The sequence below is a fragment of the Tachyglossus aculeatus genome, chromosome 3 (genome assembly GCF_015852505.1).
Source record: "Tachyglossus aculeatus isolate mTacAcu1 chromosome 3, mTacAcu1.pri, whole genome shotgun sequence".
NCBI classification, from domain to species: Eukaryota; Metazoa; Chordata; class Mammalia; order Monotremata; family Tachyglossidae; genus Tachyglossus; species Tachyglossus aculeatus.
Genome location: NC_052068.1, coordinates 22343467 through 22366559, shown reverse-complemented (window position 1 = coordinate 22366559; position 23093 = coordinate 22343467). Strand labels below are relative to the sequence as shown.

The following is a 23093-nucleotide window of genomic DNA, read 5'->3' as shown; positions in this document are numbered from 1 at the left end:
TGACGCGGGGAGGGGCGTGGCCGCGAACGAATGAATGAATGAATGTATGGTAGAATGAATGAAGGACCGTCCCACTGTCTGCCCCTTACAAAGATGGCGGGGGCAGCTTCCCTGCCCGTACCCCGGGGGAGGAGGGGCGTGGCCTCGAACGAACGACCGTCCCACCCTCTGCCCCTCGCAAAGATGGCGGCAGCAGCTTCCCTGCCCGTACCCGGGCGGAGGGCACGTGACGCGAGGAGGGGCGTGGCCTCCCCGGGGGCGCCGCGCGTGACGTCACGGGTGACGCCAGGGCCGGCGGAGGCTCCACCCCAAGGGGCGGCGCGGTCCCGCGGGGGCGCGCGGCGGGCGCGGGAGCGAGCGGCTCCCCGGGGACGGCGGACGCCTCCTGCCGGTGAGAAGCGCGGGCCCGTGGCGGGGGGGGCGGCGCGGGGGCGCGCGGGGCGGGAGCGGGAGCGCGCGCGCGCGGCCCGTGGGGCCCGGGACTCCCTCGACGTCATTCATCCTCCCTCCAAAGCCCTACTGAGAGCTCACCTCCTCCAGGAGGCCTTCCCAGACTGAGCCCCCTCCTTCCTCTCCCCCTCCATCCCCCCGCCTTCCCTCCTTCCCCTCCCCACAGCACCTGTATATATGGATATATGTTTATACGTATTTATTACTCTATTTTACTCTATTTTAGTACAGTGCTAAGCGCTTAGTACAGTGCTCTGCACATAGTAAGCGCTCAATAAATACGATTGATTGGTTGATTGATTGATTTTATTTGTTCGCATTTATTCTCTTTATTTTATCTTGTTCATATGTTTTGTTTTGTTGCCCGTCTCCCCCTTCTAGACTGTGAACCCACTGTTGGGTAGGGACCGTCTCTCAGTGTTGCCAACTTGGACTTCCCAAGCGCTTAATACAGTGCTGTGCACACAGTAAGCGCTCAGTAAGTACGATTGAATGAATTTAGAAGTCCATCTATTGGTATTCACGAGCTCCCTTCAAAGCCCTACTGAGAGCTCACCTCCTCCAGGAGGCCTGCCCACACTCAGCCCCCTCCTTCCTCTCCCCCTCCATCCCCCCATCTTACCTCCTTCCCCTCCCCACAGCACCTGTATATGTGGATATATGTTTATACGTATTTATTACTCTATTTTATTTATTCACATTTATTCTCTTTATTTTATCTTGTTAATATGTTTTGTTTCGTTGTCTGTCTCCCCCTTCTAGACTGTGAGCCCGTTGTTGGGTAGGGACAGTCTCTCTGTGTTGCCAACTTGTACTTCCCAAGCGCTTAGTCCAGTGCTCTGCACACAGTAAGCGCTCAGTAAGTACGATTGAATGAATTTAGAAGTCCATCTATTGGTATTCACGAGCTCCCTTCAAAGCCCTACTGAGAGCTCACCTCCTCCAGGAGGCCTGCCCACACTCAGCCCCCTCCTTCCTCTCCCCCTCCATCCCCCCATCTTACCTCCTTCCCCTCCCCACAGCACCTGTATATGTGGATATATGTTTATACGTATTTATTACTCTATTTTATTTATTCACATTTATTCTCTTTATTTTATCTTGTTAATATGTTTTGTTTCGTTGTCTGTCTCCCCCTTCTAGACTGTGAGCCCGTTGTTGGGTAGGGACCGTCTCTCAGTGTTGCCAACTTGGACTTCCCAAGCGCTTAATACAGTGCTCTGCACACAGTAAGCGCTCAATAAATACGATTGAATGAATTTAGAAGTCCATCTATTGGTATTCACGAGCTCCCTTCAAAGCCCTACTGAGAGCTCACTTCCTCCAGGAGGCCTTCCCAGACTGAGCCCCCTCCTCCCTCCCCCTCTCCATCCCCCTCCGCCTTACCTCCTTCCCCTTCCCACAGCACCAGTATATATGTACATACGTTTGTACGCATTTATTACTCTATTTTATTTGTACATATCTATTCTCTTTATTTTATTTTGTTAATATGTTTTGTTTTGTTGTCTGTCTCCCCCTTCTAGACAGTGAGCCCGCTGTTGGGACCGGCTCTATATGTTGCCAACTTGGACTTCCCAAGCGCTTAGTCCAGTGCTCTGCACACAGTAAGCGCTCAGTAAATACGATTGAATGAATTTAGAAGTCCATTTATTGGTATTCACGAGCTCCCTTCAAAGCCCTACTGAGAGCTCACTTCCTCCAGGAGGCCTTCCCAGACTGAGCCCCCTCCTTCCTCTCCCCCTCCTCTCCATCCCCCCGCCTTACCTCCTTCCCCTCTCCACAGCACCAGTATATATGTACATATGTCTGTACGCATTTATTACACTGTTTATTTTATTTGTACGTATTTATTTTCTTTATTTTATCTTGTTAATATGTTTTGTTTTGTTGCCCATCTCCCCCTTCTAGACTGTGAGCCCGTTGTTGGGTAGGGACCGTCTCTCTGTGTTGCCAACTTGGACTTCCCAAGCGCTTAGTCCAGTGCTCTGCACACAGTAAGTGCTCCATAAATACGATTGAATGAATTTAGAAGTCCATCTATTGGTATTCACGAGCTCCCTTCAAAGCCCTACTGAGAGCTCACTTCCTCCAGGAGGCCTTCCCAGACTGAGCCCCCTCCTTCCTCTCCCCCTCCTCTCCATCCCCCCCGCCTTACCTCCTTCCCCTCTCCACAGCACCAGTATATATGTACATATGTCTGTACGCATTTATTACACTATTTATTTTATTTGTACATATTTATTTTCTTTATTTTATCTTGTTAATATGTTTTGTTTTGTTGCCCGTCTCCCCCTTCTAGACTGTGAGCCCGTTGTTGGGTAGGGACCGTCTCTCAGTGTTGCCAACTTGGACTTCCCAAGCGCTTAGTCCAGTGCTCTGCACACAGTAAGCGCTCAATTAATACGATTGAATGAATTTAGAAGTCCATCTATTGGTATTCACGAGCTCCCTTCAAAGCCCTACTGAGAGCTCACTTCCTCCGGGAGGCCTTCCCAGACTGAGCCCCCTCCTTCCTCTCCCCCCTCTCCATCTCCCCCGCCTTACCTCCTTCCCCTCCCCAAAGCACCAGTATATATGTACATATGTTTGTACGCATTTATTACACTATTTATTTTATTTGTTCATATTTATTCTCTTTATTTTATCTTGTTAATATGTTTTGTTTTGTTGTCTGTCTCCCCCTTCTAGGCTGTGAGCCCGCTGTTGGGTAGGGACCGTCTCTAGATGTTGCCAACTTGTACTTCCCAAGCGCTTAGTCCAGTGCTCTGCACACTGTAAGCGCTCAATAAATACGATTGAATGAATTTAGAATTCCATTTATTGGTATTCACGAGCTCCCTTCAAAGCCCTCCTGAGAGATCACCTCCTCCAGGAGGCCTTCCCAGACTGAGCCCCCTCCTTCCTCTCCCCCTCCTCCTCCTTCCCATCCCCCCCGCCTTACCTCCTTCCCCTCCCCACAGCACCTGCATATATGGATATATGTTTGTACGGATTTATTACTCTATTTTATATAGAGTAGAGATGTAGAGATTCATTCATTCAATCGTATTTATTGAGTGCTTACTGTGTGCAGAGCACTGTACTAAGCGCTTGGGAAGTACAAGTTGGCAACATAGAGATGGAGATAGAGATATATACATATAGAGATGGTCCCTACCCAACCATGGGCTCGCAGTCTAGAAGGTTTACATAATAACAGTAATAATAATGATGGTATTATTTATTGAGCGCTTACTATGTGCCAAGCACTGTTCTAAGCACTGGGGGAGATACAAGGTTATCAGGTTGTCGCACGTGGGGCTCACGGTCCTCATCCCCATTTGATAGATGAGGGAACGGAGGCGCAGAGAAGTTAAGCAGCTTGCCGAGGTCACACAGCAGACAAGTGGCAGAGCCGGGATTAGAACCCAAGTCCTCTGATGCCCAAGCCCGTCCCCTGTGCCTCAGTTACCTCATCTGTAAAATGGGGGTTGAGACTGTGAGCCCTATGTGAGATAGGGACTGTTTCAACCCGATTTGATTGTATGAATGAATGACGGCATTTGTTAAGCGCTTACTATGTGCAAAGCACTGTTCTAAGTGCTGGGGAGGATACAAGGTGATCAGGTTGTCCCACGTGGGCTCACAGTCTTCATCCCCATTTTACAGATGAAGGAACTGAGGCCCAGAGAAGTGACTTAGCCCAAAGTCACACAGCTGACAAGTGGCGGAGTCGGGATTTGAACCCATGACCTCTGACTCCAAAGCCCGGGCTCTTTCCACTGAGCCACGCTGCTTCTCCAGCGCTTAGTACAGTTCCTGGCACGTAGTAAGTGCTTAACAGATACCATAACAATAGTAATAATAGTAAGTAGCATGGCCTTGAGAAGCAGCGTGGCTCAGTGGAAAGAGCCCGGGCTTTGGAGTCAAAGGTCATGGGTTCAAATCCAGGCTCCGCCACTTGTCAGCTGTGTGACTTTGGGCAAGTCACTTAACTCCTCTGGGCCTCAGTTACTTCATCTGTAAAATGGGGATTAAGACTGTGAGCCCCCCATGGGGCCACCTGATCACCTTGTAACCTCCCCAGCACTTAGAACAGTGCCTTGCACATAGTAAGCGCTTAATAAATGCCATTATAAAAAGAGCGTGGGCTTGGGAGTCAGAGGACCTGGGTTCTAATCCCCGCTCCACCACTTGACTGCTGTGTGATCTTGGGCAAGTCACTTCTCTGTACCTCATCTTTTAAATGGGGATTAATAATAATAATAGTAATAATAATGATGATGATGGCATTTATTAGGCGCTTACTGTGTGCAAAGCACTGTTCTAAGCGCTGGGGAGGTTACAAGGTGATCAGGTTGTCCCTGGGGAGGGCTCACAGTCTTTATCCCCATTTTACAGATGAGGTCACTGAGGCACAGAGGAGTTAAGTGACTTGCCCAAAGTCACACGGCTGACAACTGGCGGAGCCGGGATTTGAACCCATGACCTCTGACTCCAGAGCCCGGGCTCTTTCCACTGAGCCACCCTGCTTCTCTGTAAGAAGCTTAAGACTGTAAGCCTCACATGGAACAACCTTGTGTCTACCCCAGCGCTTAGGATGGTGCTTTGCACATAGTAAGCACTTAACAAATACCAAAATTTTTATTAGTAGTAGTAAGCACCCAATAAATACAATTGAATGAATGATACAGTTGAATGAATGAATGAATGAAGCTCCTATGGCCAGGGAACGTGTCCACAAATTGCGTAGGAGTGTCCTTTCCGAAGTGCTTAGTACAGTGCTCTGCACGGAGGAAGCACTCAGTAAATACCGTTTACTGTTTTCCCATGTGCAGAGCACTGTACCAATCGCTTGGAAGAGTAAGTTTCAAAAGAATTGGTAATGCCATCCCTAATTTCTGTCTCCCCCCGAGACTGGAAGCTTGTTGTGGGCAGGGAGTGTGTCTGTATATTCATTGTCATGTTTTTTAAGCGCTCACTGTGTGCGGAGCACTGTACTAAGCGCTTGGGCCAGTACAATTCAACAATAAGCAGTGACACTGTGAGCCCACTGTTGGGTAGGGACCGTCTCTATAGGTTGCCAACTTGTACTTCCCAAGCGCTTAGTACAGTGCTCTGCACACAGTAAGCGCTCAGTAAATACGATTGATTGATTCCCTGTCCCCAATGAGCTCACAGTCTAGAGTTGTTATTCATTCATTCAATCGTATTTATTGAGCGCTTACTGTGTGCAGAGCACTGTACTAAGCGCTTGGGAAGTACAAGTTGGCAACATACAGAGACGGTCCCTACCCAACAGTGGGCTCATTCATTCATTCATTCATCCAATCATATTTATTGAGCGCTTACTGTGTGCAGAGCACTGTACTAAGCGCTTGGGAAGTACAAGTTGGCAACATGTAGAGACGGTCCCTACCCAACAGTGGGCTCACAGTCTAGAAGGGGGAGACAGACAACAAAACAAAACATATTAACAAAATAAAATAAATTGAATAAATATATTGTTATATTGGACTCTCATTCATTCATTCAATCATATTTATTGAGCGCTTACTGTGTGCAGAGCACTGGACTAAACGCTTGGGAAGTACAGGTCGGCAACATATAGAGATGGTCCCTACCCAATGATGGGCTCACAGTCTAGAAGGGGGAGACACACAACAAAACAAAACATATAGACAGGTGTCAAAATCCCAAGCGCTTGGTACAGTGTTCTGCACGCAGTAAGCGCTCCATTCATTCATTCAATCGTATTTATTGAGCGCTTACTGTGTGCAGAGCACTGGACTAAATGCTTGGGAAGTACAGGTCAGCAACATATAGCGATGGTCCCTACCCAACAGTGGGCTCACAGTCTAGAAGGGGGAGACTCACAACAAAGCAAAACACGTAGACAGGTGTCAAAATCCCAAGCGCTTGGTACAGTGTTCTGCACGCAGTGAACGCTCCATTCATTCATTCATTCAGTTGTATTTATTGAGCACTTAATGTGTGCAGAGCACTGGACTAAACGCTTGGGAAGTACAGGTCGGCAACATATAGAGAGATGGTCCCTACCCAACAGTGGGCTCACAGTCTAGAAGGGGGAGACACACAACAAAACAAAACATGTAGACAGGTGTCAAAATCCCAAGCGCTTGGTACAGTGTTCTGCACGCAGTAAGTGCTCAATTCATTCATTCATTCAATCATATTTATTGAGCGCTTACTGTGTGCAGAGCACTGGACTAAATGCTTGGGAAGTACAAGTCGGCAACATATAGAGAGATGGTCCCTACCCAACAGTGGGCTCACAGTCTAGAAGGGGGAGACACACAATAAAACAAAACATGTCAACAGGTGTCAAAATCCCAAGCGCTTGGTACAGTGTTCTGCACGCAGTGAGCGCTCCATTCATTCATTCAGTTGTATTTATTGAGCACTTAATGTGTGCAGAGCACTGGACTAAACGCTTGGGAAGTACAGGTCGGCAACATATAGAGATGGTCCCTACCCAACAGTGGGCTCACAGTCTAGAAGGGGGAGACTCACAACAAAACAAAACATGTAGACAGGTGTCAAAATCCCAAGCGCTTGGTACAGTGTTCTGCGCGCAGTGAGCGCTCAATTCATTCATTCATTCAGTCATATTTATTGAGCGCTTACTGTATGCAGAGCACCGTACTAAACACTTGGAAAGTACAAATCGGCAATTAATACGATTGAAAGGAAGCAATTCTCACACCTGCCTGGCTGTCGGTTTCCTCCGGGAGCAGAGGCAGACCTGTTTGGGGTTCGGATCGGTGGGACGTGCCGGGGTGTAACGCACTTGGTGTTCAGTAAACGTCCAGGAGTGGGTAGGACAAAACATCCTTGTTAAGGAAATGCCACGGAACTGGTTAATGCCGGAGGAAATAAAAATAACTTCATCCCGTTTACAATAAGAAAACGACTCCTATGTGAAAGCCAGCTTCTAACCTCCACCCACCTCGACCTGTCTTCTGCCATTCCCTTTTAGCCCTGAAGTTAAAAGCACAAATAAGTACAGGTTTGGGGGATAAAATTGGAAAACTTGTAAACGTAATCATAATAATAGGAAAGGAGTTGGATGGAAGCAAAGTTAAGTGTTAACAGTTAAGATCTGTGGCTGCTTACCAGGGAACAAAATAGATTTCCAGGACAATTTATTAGCGGTTTCCAGTGGCTTAATGCTTGGCTGTGAGAATCCAGCCCCCTCACCAATTTGGGAAGAGTTTAGTACAGTGCTCTGTGCCCAGTAAGTGCTCAATAAATACCCTTCATAAAAATCTGCTGTGGGGGTGAGGTAGGTTGAAAATAATCATTTGTTTCACCCTCTTCACTCTTTTAAATGATAAAAATCCTCAGTTGCCACTTGTTTGCTGTGAGACCATGAGCACGTCCCTTCATTCATTCATTCATTCATTCATTCAATCGTATTTATTGAGCGCTTACTCAGTGCAGAGCACTGTATAAATACGATTGAATGAATGAATGAATGAATAGTTGAGTGCTTACTCAGTGCAGAGCACTGTACTAAGCGCTTGGGAAGTCCAAGTTGGCAACATATAGAGACGGTCCCTACCCAACAGTGGGCTCACAGTCTAGAAATTTCTCTGTGCCTCAGTCGCCTCATCTGCCAAATGGGGATTAAGACCGTGAGCCCCATATGGGACATGGACTGTGTCCGACCTGATTAGCTTATATCTACTCAAGTGCTTAGTACAGTTCCTGGCACATAGCGCTTAACAAATGTCATTTTAAAAAAAATGTCCTGGGGCTAGGGACGCCAACCGCAGATGGAGTTATATCTTTCATATTCATATCTGTCTTAATAGGTGACCGCTGACAGGGTGTGTGTGGCTGGAAAGAGCTGGCTGATGCAGAACTGACAGCTGAGAATACCATGTATCCGCGAAGATTGCCCCTCGAGCTGTTTGGAAGGGTCACCCTCCAAAGATGAGAAATGACGCTACTCTCCCCTCTTTGGAGTTTGGGGTCCACATTTAATGGAAAGGGTAATCATTTTGACTTTTTGCTGGTTTTTAATAGGCTTTGATTTAAAATTGATTGGGTGTTTTGGTGTGCTTATACATTAGGTTTGCATGGGTTGTGTTAGGTTGAGTGCTCTACTTTGTGGCCGAGGCGTTTGCATTTGCATCTATCAACTTGGAATCTTAAAAGGAGGTTCGTCAGTTCAGTTTGTTGTGATTTCTTATCTGAGCAATATGGAAACGCGATCCCAAGAGGAGTATCTGTGGGCTTCCTGATGCGTTGCTGGGGAAAAGTCTCCTGGAATTTCTCCTCTTGGCAATCCGAACAGGATTTAAACTTGTATTTGCAAACTCCACTGAGGTAAATAAATAGCAGTTTGGAGTTAGGTGAAGGGTGTATTTGTTAAAGTACAAGTGCTGCAGAAAAACACCGGAGGGGAATAGGAGTCGAAAATGCAGTGCCATGCTTCACAAAGCCTGCGTGATGGTGGGGTGTAATATAAAGATTATGACATGGTACAAAATCCAGAAAGTACTCTTTCTAATTCTTGCAATAGCTGGACCTTTTTCGAGTATTGAACCTGATTTTAGTTCATTTTGAAAGGAGAGGATTCAGAGAAGAATAAAAGTGATTTTAGGAGTAATAGCGTTTGAGTGCCCACTTTATATGGTGCACTGTATTAAGCATTTAAGACGTACGGAATACCAAATGACATCCCCTGCTCACAAAGAGTTTACAGTTAGGGGAGACAAGTATAAAAACCTTTCCGACACTGCCAAAATAAATGCAATGAGGGGAACTATGTACTTAAATGTTAAAGAGGGTCCCCCTTTTAGACTCTGAGCCCACTGTTGGGTAGGGACTGTCTCTATATGTTGCCAACTTGTACTTCCCAAGCGCTTAGTACAGTGCTCTGCACACAGTAAGAGCTCAATAAGTACGATTGATGTGATGATGATATAAATAACTTCGTGAATGCTAGGATGGAAAATAAATCTTATGAGGAAAGGCTGAGGGAATTGGGGGGTTGATTATCCCGGAGAAGATAGGGTTAAAGGGTGGTTAAAAATGGCCTTCAAATATGCAAAGGGTTTTTATTCACTGGTTATTATGCTTGTCAGTCAGTGGAACAAGAAGAAATTAACAGAAACTGCAACAGGAAGAGATATAAGTGGACTTAAGGAAGAATTTAACTCTGAGGTGTTGAAACCGTGGAATGGGTTGCTGAGGGAAGTGGGAAATCTTGGGAGAGCTTTGCCATAAGTACGTGGAGAGATGCCCACCGGCTCCGGCTGGACCAGTTTACCTCTCAAGATTCCTCTTCAATGAGCTACTCCATCCAGAGTCGTTAATCGATGTATAAAGTTTAGGTTTCCTCATTTTTTCAGCGCGATTTAGGCAGTATGTACGTGTAGGATCTGAGTTTATATTTCAAGGCTCAGACTTAATCTTTGTATTTCTAGGAATGCCATCCTGGAATCGCCTAGGCTAAAAGTATGAATTTCAGAGCAACGAACAGAAATCATTTACATCTAGTAAAATCTGAAGGTTTCATTCATTTTCATCCCCTTTGGGGTTGAGCACTGCCCAGGCCAAGGCTCGCCCCCTCCTACCTCACCTCCCTTCTCTCCTTCTACTGCCCAGCCCACAACCTCCGCTCCTCCACCGCTAATCTCCTCACTGTACCTCGTTCTCGCCTGTCCCGCCGTCGACCCCCGGCCCACGTCATCCCCCGGGCCTGGAATGCCCTCCCTCTGCCCCTCCGCCAAGCTAGCTCTCTTCCTCCCTTCAAGGCCCTGCTGAGAGCTCACCTCCTCCAGGAGGCCTTCCCAGACTGAGCCCCTTCCTTCCTCTCCCCCTCGTCCCCCTCTCCATCCCCCCATCTTACCTCCTTCCCTTCCCCGCAGCACCTGTATATATGTATATATGGTTGTACATATTTATTACTCTATTTATTTATTTTACTTGTACATTTCTATCCTATTTATTTTATTTTGTTGGTATGTTTGGTTCTGTTCTCTGTCTCCCCCTTTTAGACTGTGAGCCCACTGTTGGGTAGGGACTGTCTCTATGTGTTGCCAATTTGTACTTCCCAAGCGCTTAGTACAGTGCTCTGCACATAGTAAGCGCTCAATAAATACGATTGATTGATTGATTGATTGATTGGACTGGGCATTGGCGATGTGGTCCAGGTCTTGGTGAGGAAGCCCGTTGCCCGTGGGTCACCTCGAATTTCCAGATAGTGTCACGTAGGTGTCTACTCCCCGGAGGCAGTGGAGGCGAGGTTCCCCAGAGCTTTTCGGACTGCGTTCCCAGACTTGCCCCCCTCGAAATCTCTGTCAAGACCCGAGTGTTCTCCGTAAGAACTGAAAAGACCCAGAAGGGTAACTTTCTGGCCTATTAACTCTGCTGTATTGTACTCTCCCAAGTGCTTAGTAAGCACTCAATAAATACCACTGATTGATTGATATTAGTTCGACTCTAAGCTCCGTGCAATTGAACAGTCCACCAACTCTGTCATATTGTACTTTTCCAATCACTTAGTACAGTCCTCTGCACACAGTAAGAGTTCAGTAAATACCATTGGTTGGTTGATTTGCACCCGTGGCTCAGTGGAAAGAGCCCGGGCTTTGGAGTCAGAGGTCATCGGTTCAAATCCTGGCTCCGCCACTTGTCAGCTGGGTGACGTCGGGCAAATCACTTCACTTCTGTGGGCCTCAGTTCCCTCATCTGGAAAATGGGGATTAAGACTGTGAGCCCCCCCGTGGGACAACCTGATCACCTTGTAAACTCCCCAGCGCTTAGAACAGTGCTTTGTACATAGTAAAAGCGCTTAATAAATGCCATCATTATTATTATTATTATTGTCCTAGAGAAGTAGTGTGGCTCAGTGGAAAGAGCACAGGCTTGGAAGTCAGAGGTCATGGGTTCTAATCCCAGCTCCGCTACATGTCTGCTGTGTGACCTTGGGCAAGTCACTTAACTTCTCTGAGCCTCAGTTACCTCATCTGGAAAATGGGGATTAAGACTGTGAGCCCCATGTGGGACAACCTGATCACCTTGTATCCTCCCCAGTGCTTAGAACAGTACTTTGCCCATAGTAAGCGCTTAACAAATGCTATTATTATTCTTTTGCTTCCAAGTCTTCATTCCCACTACAATCCTTGCCCCCCGTTTGCCCCTTTCTCAAAATGAAAAATGGCACCTCTGTGCATATGTGTAAGAGATAATAATAATAATAATAATAATGGCATTTATTTAGCGCTTACTATGTGCAAAGCACTGTTCTAAGCACTGGGGAGGTTACAAGGTGATCAGATTGTCCCATGGGGGGGCTCACAGTCTTCATCCCCATTTTACAGATGAGGTAACTGAGGCCCAGAGAAGTTAAGTGACTTGCCCAAAGTCACACAGCTGGCAATTGGCGGAGCTGGGACTTGAACCCATGACCTCTGACTCCAAAGCCCGTGCTCTTTCCACTGAGCCACGATGTTACTTTACACATTCTTCTAGCCCATCCAACGTGCTTGGGCTACTCCGTCTTTTTGTTTTGGGGCATTCTGAACTGTATTAACCCTTTCAGGCTATCCATTACTTCAGAAAAACATTAAAATACCCACCATAGACTTGAGAAAAAGGGCGATAAAATTCGTCGTACAGTCTCTGTTTTTTACTACTGCGCTTCTGAAAGTTCACGACTGTTCTAGTCCCTAAAGAGGTATTTCTCATTTTCCGATGGTTGGTTTAATGACTCCAAGGCAGTCATATATTACTTAGTCAAGGCAGGTAGACGGGCTGTCTGGTTAGACAAAGATAGGCTGAGGAGAAAAAAGTCGAGCGTACTCGACTCGAGTAATCCCTTCCCTGGGACGGAATCCAAGATAAACTGTCCAACATAGTTGCATCTTAGATAGTAGGCCCTCCGGGAGGGATTTAATTCTGTTTTCAAATGCTTCTTGTTCACTTATCTCAAGCTAATAAATACACTCAGTCCTCCTGGAACACATGGGTTATGTTCTTGGTGAATCCCACATTAAAACTTGCCTCTCAATACGCCGCACGTACGTTCTTTCCGATGTCACACTGCATGTTATCCAGATAGACGAATGGTCCGATATGCAGAGTGAAAATGTACAATATGGTTTTTCGGAAACATTTGGGATTCTTTGTGTCTCAGCACTGTTCAATCATAACATTTTATTAATGATACTTGGCTTACTTGGATACTTGGAGGAGCAGCGTGGCTCACTGGAAAGAGCCCGGGCTTTGGAGTCAGAGGTCATGGGTACAAATCCCAGCTCCGCCAACTATCAGCTGGGTGACTTTGGGCAAGTCACTTCACTTCTCTGCGCCTCAGTTACCTCATCTGTAAAATGGGGATTAAGACTGTGAGCCCCCCGTGGGACAACCTGATCACCTTGTAACCTCCCCAGCGCTTAGAACAGTGCTTGGCACATAGTAAGCGCTTAATAAATGCCATTATTATTATTATTATTATACTTAGCTCATTTCTTCCATGTGGATGGGCATATAGAATCGCAGGGAGGAAAGTTGTCCCAGCGGAACGTAAGCGTGATTTGGGATTGCAATCGAGATTTTCACCGTGTAATCCTGGAGAATTATGAAAGCGTACAGCATAGATTTGCCCCGTGCAGTAGCAGAGCGCTGAATGGATGTGCCTTTCAGACTAGGGGAAGATTTAATGTATTCACAATAAAAAAACAAAGAATTTTTTCCAGTGCACAAAAAGAGCTCTTCATCAATTAGACAACTTTGGAAGACATAGCTTCACTTCCATTGTAGTGGAAGCTACTATGAGATGCCTTTCTGGAGGTTCTACTCCCCCCTTTAGTTCTCTTCTATTTTGTGTCTCTTTGGAGTGATTTCGCTAGTTTCTGCTCTGAAATTTACTTCAGCTGTTCTTTGGATTACGTGACCAATTTGACTAGAAAAATGCATAACAAGTCATCTAGGGAATAATTTTTGAAGCATCAAAGTTTTACGGGTCTGCAAAATTCCATCACCTCTCTCTTCCTTAGGCCAGACCTTCTGTCATCTTCGAATAACTGCACTGTTAATGTGATTCTTGATATGGGACACTCTTTTCTTCACCATATCTGATCTGCTTGACATGTGAAGCAGCGTGGCTCAGTGGAAAGAGCACGGGCTTTGGAGTCAGAGGTCATGGGTTCAAGTCCCGGCTCTGCCGATTGTCAGCTGTGTGAATTTAGGCAAGTCACTTCTCTGTGCCTCAGTTACCTCATCTGTAAAATGGGGATTAAAACTGTGAGCCCCACGTGGGACAACCTGATCACCTTGTAACCTCCCCAGCGCTTAGAACAGTGCTTTGCACATAGTAAGCGCTTAATAAATGCCATTATTGTTATTATTATATGCAGGACACGCTACTGTAATTTATTTATATTAACATCCTTCTCAATCAATCAATCAATCAATCAATCGTATTTATTGAGCGCTTACTATGTGCAGAGCACTGTACTAAGCGCTTGGGAAGTACAAATTGGCATCACATAGAGACAGTCCCTACCCAACAGTGGGCTCACAGTCTAAAAGGGGGAGACAGAGAACAGAACCAAACATACCAACAAAATAAAATAAGTAGGATAGAAATGTACAAGTAAAATAAATAAATAAATAAATAAATAAATAGAGTAATAAATATGTACAACCATATATACATATATACAGGTGCTGTGGGGAAGGGAAGGAGGTAAGACGGGGGGATGGAGAGGGGGACGAGGGGGAGAGGAAAGAAGGGGCTCAGTCTGGGAAGGCCTCCTGGAGGAGGTGAGCTCTCAGCAGGGCCTTGAAGGGAGGAAGAGAGCTAGCTTGGCGGATGGGCAGAGGGAGGGCATTCCAGGCCCGGGGGATGACGTGGGCCGGGGGTCGATGGCGGGACAGGCGAGAGCGAGGTACAGTGAGGAGATTAGTGGTGGAGGAGCGGAGGGTGCGGGCTGGGCAGTAGAAGGAGAGAAGGGAGGTGAGGTAGGAGGGGGCGAGGTGATGGACAGCCTTGAAGCCCAGGGTGAGGAGTTTCTGCCTGATGCGCAGATTGATCGGTAGCCATTGGAGGTTTTTGAGGAGGGGAGTAATATGTCCAGAGCGTTTCTGGACAAAGATAATCCGGGCAGCAGCATGAAGTATGGATTGAAGTGGAGAGAGACACGAGGATGGGAGATCAGAGAGAAGGCTAGTGCAGTAGTCCAGACGGGATAGGATGAGAGCTTGAATGAGCAGGGTAGCAGTTTGGATGGAGAGGAAAGGGCGGATCTTGGCAATGTTGCGGAGCTGAGACCGGCAGGTTTTGGTGACGGCTTGGATGTGAGGGGTGAATGAGAGAGCAGAGTCGAGGATGACACCAAGGTTGCGGGCTTGTGAGACGGGAAGGATGGTAGTGCCGTCAACAGAGATGGGAAAGTCAGGGAGAGGACAAGGTTTGGGAGGGAAGACAAGGAGCTCAGTCTTCGACATGTTGAGCTTTCTCCCCCTCTAGCTCACTGTGGGCAGGGAATGTCTCTATTTATTATTATATTGTACTCTACCAGGTGCTTACTACAGTGCTCTGTACACAGTAAGTGCTCAAGAAATACGATTGAGTGAATGACTTTAGCTTTGTTGCTTCTTCACAAAAACATTTCTTGTTTGTTTTTTGCTTTCTCTGAAAATTGTACGTCCCTTCTCGGCAGTCCAAATTCCAGTTTTCAGAACTTCAACGTGAGTGGTTGTTGCTTCCCTTTCACAAATATTTTAAAGTGTAAGTAGACGCTTCCTGTTACTAAAAATCATTCTGCTTCAATTTTAAAAATTCCTTTTTGATGAGTAAAAATCAAATCTGTCCCTGGCACCTTTCTACAGTCTTATCAATATTGGTACTACACAATTATTACAAAGATACTCCACCAGTCTTGACATATTCCATTTGGGTCTTCATTTTTAGCTGAAAATATTTTCGCTTCCAGACTAACAATAAGGCTTTTATTTCAGTGTTTTAAACCCTAGTAGATTTCAATGTCAAATTGATATTCATGAAGTACTGAATCCATATTGCACATGTTCGGGACAGAGAAATTGAACACAATCTTTTTTGGAATGTCGGATTAGAAATAGAGCAGCGTGGCTCCGTGGAAAGAGCCCGGGCTTTGGAGTCAGACATCATGGGTTTGAATCCCGGCTCCGCCAATTGTCAGCTGTGTGACTTTGGGCAAGTCACTTAACTTCGCTGTGCCTCAGTTCCCTCAGCTGTTAAATGGGGATTAAGACTGTGAGCCCCGTGTGGGACAACCTGATCACCTTGTATCCCCACCAGCGCTTAGAACGGTGCCTTGCACATAGTAAGCGCTTAACAAATACCATCATCATCATCATCATTATTATTATTATTATTAAACAAGACAATCACCACCATATTCCAAAGATTTGATAGGATTGACAGTTTTTAAAGTGGCATTTCAAACGGCAAATGTCATGAGAATTCGATCAATCAGTGGAGTTTATTGACTTTGGGCAGAGTACTTTGTGCTTGGAAGAGTACAATACCAAGTTGGTAGACCAATTTCCTGCCCATAAGAAGCAGGGAAGCAGCGTGGCTCAGTGTAAAGAGCGCAGGCTTTGGAGTCAGAGGTCATGGGTTCGAATCCCGGCTCCACCACATGTGTGCTCTGTGACCTTGGGCAAGTCACTTAACTTCTTGGAGCCTCAGTTACCTCATCTGTCAAATGGGGATGAAGACTGTGAGCCCCACGTGGAACAACCTGATCACCTTGTATCCCCCCCAGCGCTTAGAACAGTGCTTTGCATCTAGTAAGCGCTTAACAAATGCCATCATTATTATTATAAGAAGATTACAGTGTAGAGGACGGAAGACAGATATTAAAATAAATCAGGCTATCTACATAAGTGCTGAAGCCCTCAGGGTGGGGTGAATATCAAGTTCTTAACTTAACAGCCCCATCCATCTCTGTCAACTCATCACACCCCACCTCACCTCCCTATCCTCTCTACCCACTCTTGATGACCAGATTACTGCTCTCAACTCCACCCTCTCTACTCAACTCAACTCGCTCACTCCCTTTTCCCTTCATCATGCTCGCACCACTAACCCACAGCCTTGGATCACCGCCACTGCCCACCTCCTTCGCTCTTATGCTCGAGCTGTTGAACGCAGCTGGCGAAAGTCTAAACACCAAGCCAACCTTGTTCACTTTAAATTTATCCTTTCCTGCCTTAACTCTGACCTCTCCTCTGCCAGAAAAAACTATTTTCCTTCCCTTATTGACACCCATGCCCATCACTCCCGTCAGCTGTTCCGGACATTTAACTCCCTCCTCAGGCCCCCTGTTCCTCCCTCTCCTCCTTCCCTCACCCCCACCGATCTGGCCACCTACTTCATTAGGAAAATTGACACCATCAGGTCTGAGCTCCCCAAAGTCACCCCTCGCCCTTCTCCTTCCCCCCAGCTCTCAGCCCTCTCCTCTACTTTCCCATCCTTCCCAGCAGTATCTTCAGATGAGATCTCCTCCCTCCTCTCAGGTGCCAGCCCATCCACCTGTGCTTCGGACCCCATTCCCTCTCATCCTATGAAAACTCTCACTCCATCCCTTCTCCCCTCCTTAACTTCCATCTTCAACTGCTCAATCTCCACTGGTTCCTTCCCCTCTGCCTTCAAACATGCCCACGTCTTCCCCCTCCTAAAAAAAAAAAACCTCTCGACCCCACTGCCCCTTCTAGTTATCGCCCTATCTCCCTCCTACCCTTCCTTCCAAACTCCTAAAATGAGTCATCTATGCTCGCTGCCTTGAATTCCTCAACTCCAACTCTCTCCTCGACCCCCTCCAGTCTGGCTTCCGTCCCCTACACTCCACCAAAACTGCCCTCTCAAAGGTCACCGATGACCACCTTCTTGCCAAATCCAATGGCTCCTACTCTATCCTAATCCTCCTCAACCTCTCAGCTGCCTTCGACACTGTGGACCACCCCCTTCTCCTCAGCACGCTATCCAACCTTGGCTTCACAGACTCCATCCTCTCCTGGTTCTCCTCTTATCCTCTGGCCATTCATTCTCAGTCTCCTTTGCGGGCTCCTCCTCTCCCTTCCCATCCCCTCACTGTAGGGGTTCCTCAAGGGTCAGAGAGAAGCTGCGTGGCTCAGTGAAAAGAGTCCGGGCTTGGGAGCCAGAGGTCATGGGTTCTAATCCCGCCTCTGCCACTTGTCAGCTGTGTGACTTTGGGCAAGTCACTTAACTTCTCTGGGCCTCAGTTACCTCATCTGTAAAATGGGGATTAAGACTGTGAGCCCCTCGAGGGACAACCTGATCACCTTGTATCCCCCCCAGCGCTTAGAACAGTGCTTCACACATAGTAAGTGCGTAACAAATGCCATCATCATTATTATTATTATTATTCTTGGTCCCCTTCTGTTCTCCATCTATACTCACTCCCTTGGTGAACTCATTTGCTCCCACGGCTTCAACTATCATACCTGTGCTGTTGACATCCAAATCTACGTCTCCACCCCTGTTCTCTCTCCCTCCCTCCAGGCTCGTATCTCCTCCTACCTTCAGGACATCTCCATCTGGATGTCTGCCCGCCATCTAAAACTCAACATGTCCAAGACTGACTTCCTTATCTTCCCTCCCAAACCCGTCATCTCCCTGTCTTTCCCGTCACTGTGGATGGCGCTACCATCCTTCCCATCTCACAAGCCCGCAACCTTGGTTCCTCAACAACAACTCTCTCCTCGACCCCCTCCAGTCTGGCTTCCGTCCCCTTCATTCCACGGAAACTGCGCTCTCAAAGGTCACCAATGACCTCCTGCTTGCCAAATCCAACGGCTCATACTCTGTCCTAATCCTCCTCGACCTCTCAGCTGCCTTTGACACTGTGGACCACCCCCTTCTCCTCAACACGCTATCCGACCTCGGCTTCACAGACTCCGTCCTCTCCTGGATCTCCTCTTATCTCTCCGGTCGTTCATTCTCAGTCTCTTTTGCAGGCTCCTCCTCCCCCTCCCATCCCCTTACTGTGGGGGTTCCCCAAGGTTCAGTGCTTGGTCCCCTTCTGTTCTCGATCTACACGCACTCCCTTGGTGACCTCATTCGCTCCCAAGGCTTCAACTATCATCTCTACGCTGATGACACCCAGATCTACATCTCTGCCCCTGCTCTCTCCCCATCTCCAGGCTCGCATCTCCTCCTGCCATCAGGACATCTCCATCTGGATGTCTGCCCGCCACCTAAAGCTCAACATGTCGAAGACTGAGCTCCTTGTCTTCCCTCCCAAACCTTGTCCTCTCCCTGACTTTCCCATCTCTGTTGACGGCACTACCATCCTTCCCGTCTCACAAGCCCGCAAACTTGGTGTCATCCTCGACTCCGCTCTCTCATTCACCCCTCACATCCAAGCCGTCACCAAAACCTGCCAGTCTCAGCTCCGCAACATTGCCAAGATCCGCCCTTTCCTCTCCATCCCAACCGCTACCCTGCTCATTCAAGCTCTCATCCTATCCCGTCTGGACTACTGCACTAGCCTTCTCTCTGATCTCCCATCCTCGTGTCTCTCTCCACTTCAATCCATACTTCATGCTGCTGCCCGGATTATCTTTGTCCAGAAACGCTCTGGACATATCACTCCCCTCCTCAAAAACCTCCAATGGCTACCGATCAATCTGCGCATCAGGCAGAAACTCCTCACCCTGGGCTTCAAGGCTGTCCATCACCTCGCCCCCTCCTACCTCACCTCCCTTCTCTCCTTCTACTGCCCAGCCCGCACCCTCCGCTCCTCCACCACTAATCTCCTCACTGTACCTCGCTCTCCGCCTGTCCCGCCATCGACCCCCGGCCCACGTCATCCCCCGGGCCTGGAATGCCCTCCCTCTGCCCATCCGCCAAGCTAGCTCTCTTCCTCCCTTCAAGGCCCTGCTGAGAGCTCACCTCCTCCAGGAGGCCTTCCCAGACTGAGCCCCTTCTTTCCTCTCCCCCTCGTCCCCCTCTCCATCCCCGTCTTACCTCCTTCCCTTCCCCACAGCACCTGTATATATGTATATATGGTTGTACATATTTATTACTCTGTTTATTTATTTATTTATTTATTTTACTTGTACATTTCTATCCTACTTATTTTATTTTGTTGGTATGTTTGGTTCTGTTCTCTGTCTCCCCCTTTTAGACTGTGAGCCCACTGTTGGGTAGGGACTGTCTCTATGTGATGCCAATTTGTACTTCCCAAGCGCTTAGTACAGTGCTCTGCACATAGTAAGCGCTCAATAAATATGATTGATTGATTGATTGATTGATTGGTGTCATCCATGACTCTGCTCTCTCATTCACCCCATACATTCAATCCGTCACCAAAACCTGCCGGTCTCACCTCCACAACATCACCAAGATCCGCCCTTTCCTCTCCATCCAAACTGCTACTTGCTAGTTCAGTGTCTCATTCTATCCCAACTGAATTATTGCATCAGCCTCCTTTATGATCTTCCATCCTCCTGTCTCTCCCCGCTTCAGTCTATACTTCACTCTGCTGCCCAGATTGTCTTTCTGCAGAAGTGCTCTGGGCATGTCTCTCCCCTCCCTAAAAATCTCCAGTGGTTGCCTTTCAACCTTCGCATGAGGCAAAAACTCCTCACTATTGGCTTCAAGGCTGTCCATCGCCTCGCCCCCTCCTACCTCACCTCCCTTCTCTCCTTCTCCAGCCCATCCTGCACACTCCGCTCCTCTGCTGCTGACCTCCTCACTGGGCCTCATTCTCACCTGTCCTGCCGTCGACCCCTGGCCCACGTCCTCCCCCTGGCCTGGAATGCCCTCCCTCCACACATCCGCCAAACTAGCCTTCTTCGTCCCTTCAGAGCCCTACTGAGAGCTCACCTCCTCCAGGAGGCCTTCCCAGACTGAGCCCCCCCCTTTTCCTCTCCTCCTCCTTCCCTCCCCATCGCCTACCCTCCCTCCCTCTGCCCTACCCCATTCCCTTCCCCACAGCACTTGTGTATTTTTGTGCATATTTATTACTCTATTTATTTTATTAATGATGTGTATATAGCTATAATTCTATTTATTCTGATGGTATTGACACCTGTCTACTTGTTTTGATCTGTTGTCTGTCTCCCCCTTCTAGGCTGTGAGGCCATTGTTGGGTAGGGACCATCCTATATGTTGCCAAATTGTCCTTCCTAAGCACTTAGTACAGTGCTCTGCACTCAGTAAGTGCTCAATAAATACGATTGAATGAATGAATGAATAACGGGTACAGATCCAAGTGCATATTTATGTACATATTTATTATTCTGTTTATTGACGATGTGTATATATCTATAATTCTACTTATTTATATTGATGCTTTTGATGCCTGTCTACTTGTTTTGTTGTCTGTCTCCCCACTTCTAGCCTGTGAGCCCCTTGTTGGGTAGGGATTGTCCCTATCTGTTACCGAATTGTACTTTCCAAGCACTTAGTACAGTGCTCTGCACACAGTAAGTGTTCAATAAATACGATAAAGCGAATGAATGAAAAAAGTGCATAGGTGGTGCAGAAGGGAGTGTGAATAGGGGATATGAAGATTTAATCAGGGGAGGCATCTCAAAGATGTGGTTTTAGTAAAGAAAGAGATAAAACTTTGAAGTGACTTAATAAGGATTTTCAGAATGTTGCATGTATTCAGTTGCTAGCAATTGCACCTTATGCTATTTGGCGGGTGAACATACACCAACTTAAAAAAAAAAAAACAAAGCAAATCTCATTTTTAAAACTTTGTCCAGATTTTCTTAAATAGCAAAAACCCACAGCCTACTTGTTTTGGCATGCAAACCTAGAAAGATGGGTTTTACATATGCTTAAATGAGTACTGAAGACTTGAAGGAAGAAAGGAATTGGAGAAACAGAGGCTTCCTTCCATTTCGGGGGACTTGGAGTTTGGAATCTGTTAGCAAGAGGGCTCAAGATGGTCGCCACTGTAGTTTCGGGGAAGGTGGTGTATAAGGTAATCAGGAGCCAGAGGAAAGAATTATGAAAGCAAAGGGGAAAGTTGTTTTCTCTGAAGGGAAGAAGGCTGAAATAAGATGGGATCTAAAATTGAAGGGAAATAAACATGCTGACGCATTAAATAGCACAGATGACTTCTCTGGGCCTCAGTTACCTCATCTGTAAAATGAGGATTAAAATTGTGTGAGCCCCCCATGGGACAACCTGATCACCTTGTATCCTCCCCAGCGCTTAGAACAGTGCTTGGCACATAGTAAGCGCTTAACAAATACCCACATTATTATTATTATTATTATTTGTCACCTCATTTTATTTTTAGAGAAGGTAGGGATTGAGAAGGGCGGGGAAGCAGGAAGGTGTGTTAAGGTGAAGTAAGAAATTCCTGGGGTGTCAGATTGGCTGTGGATCACTTTTGAGGGAATGGAGTTGAACAGACCGTTTCTGTTCCTACACTGCCTCCTATTCCACTGAATAGGTGGAAGGCGTTGTGCAATGGAACCGTATGTTTGCCCTTGTGGATTATCTGGAGTGATGTGATCATCACAGTGCTATAATTATTCCTCAGGAAGTAAACTTGTTAAAACTCAGAGGCTGACTCATGTGCTGAGAATGTAGGGGCAGAGTTGCTACTTGCCAGTGGGCCTGGTCTTGTTCCTCTGCTTTAATCTGATAAGCACTCACCTCTTTCCATTTCCTTCTCTTTGTATTTAATCTTCCCTGGTGCTGGATGGGTTTTCTAAATTAATAACTAATTGGCTTGAATCCCAGCTATTCCTGAACCGCTTTAGCGGTGAGGCCTTTGGCTGGAATGCCCGATGTAATTTGATGTTTCAAGAATCTGAATTTCATCCAGTAGGGGTTTTCTCCTTCCAACTGTGGATAAGCTGGCAGGGATGTGTGTCTCAACCTTTTATAACTAGTTCATTTTCACATGCCAGAACGTTGCACGATTTGTTGACTTTCAGTAAGCACTTTTTAAAGTATGAGGCATTCTGATACCACTTTTTTTAGGTCTGTATGAGATGAACGGTTTAAAAATGAGGCTTCCCATCTGATGTAGTGTTGTATTCCTAATTCTGTGTTTACAAGGTTTTGACCCATTATGGCCAATATCTTGTATTGTTTGCATGCATTAGTGTTTTCTTTTCTTTCGTAGATCCAGGACTAGAACTCTTTCAAGTTCTGATCGATGGTACCATTTGGATATGCCTCATGAAAGCAATTGAAAGTGTTTCTAACTCAAGTAGGGTTCAGATCAATCAATCAGTTGTGGCCTGGAATGCCCTCCCTCCACACATCCACCAAACTAGCTCTCTTCCTCCCTTCACAGCCCTACTGAAAGCTCACCTCCTCCAGGAGGCCTTCCCAGACTGAGCCCCCTTTTTCCTCTCCTCCTCCCCATCCCCCCGCCCTACCTCCGTCTCCTCCCCACAGCACTTGTATATATATTTGTGCAGATTTATTACTCTATTTATTTTACTTGTACATTTATTTTGTTAATGATGTGCATATAGCTTTAATTCTATTTGTTCTGATTATTTTGATGCCTGTGTACATGTTTTGTTTTGTCTTTCTCCCCCTTCTAGACTGTGAGCCCGTTGTTGGGTAGGGACCGTGTCTATATGTTGCCGATTTGTAATAATAATAATCATGTTGGTATTTGTTAAGCGCT

At 46.8% G+C, this 23093-nt stretch overlaps 1 protein-coding gene across 2 annotated transcripts in view; it reads left to right on the top strand.

Annotated features, from left to right (window-relative positions):
- The first annotated feature begins 325 nt into the window (after positions 1-325).
- LOC119925766 (U-box domain-containing protein 70-like) overlaps positions 326-23093 on the top strand; it is an 80473-nt gene continuing 57705 nt past the window's right edge. For both annotated transcript variants that reach the window (XM_038744192.1, XM_038744191.1), the window contains exons 1-2: positions 326-391; positions 8271-8450. The gene's annotated coding sequence lies outside the window, so the exon portion shown is untranslated. The remainder of the gene's footprint in view (positions 392-8270; positions 8451-23093) is intronic.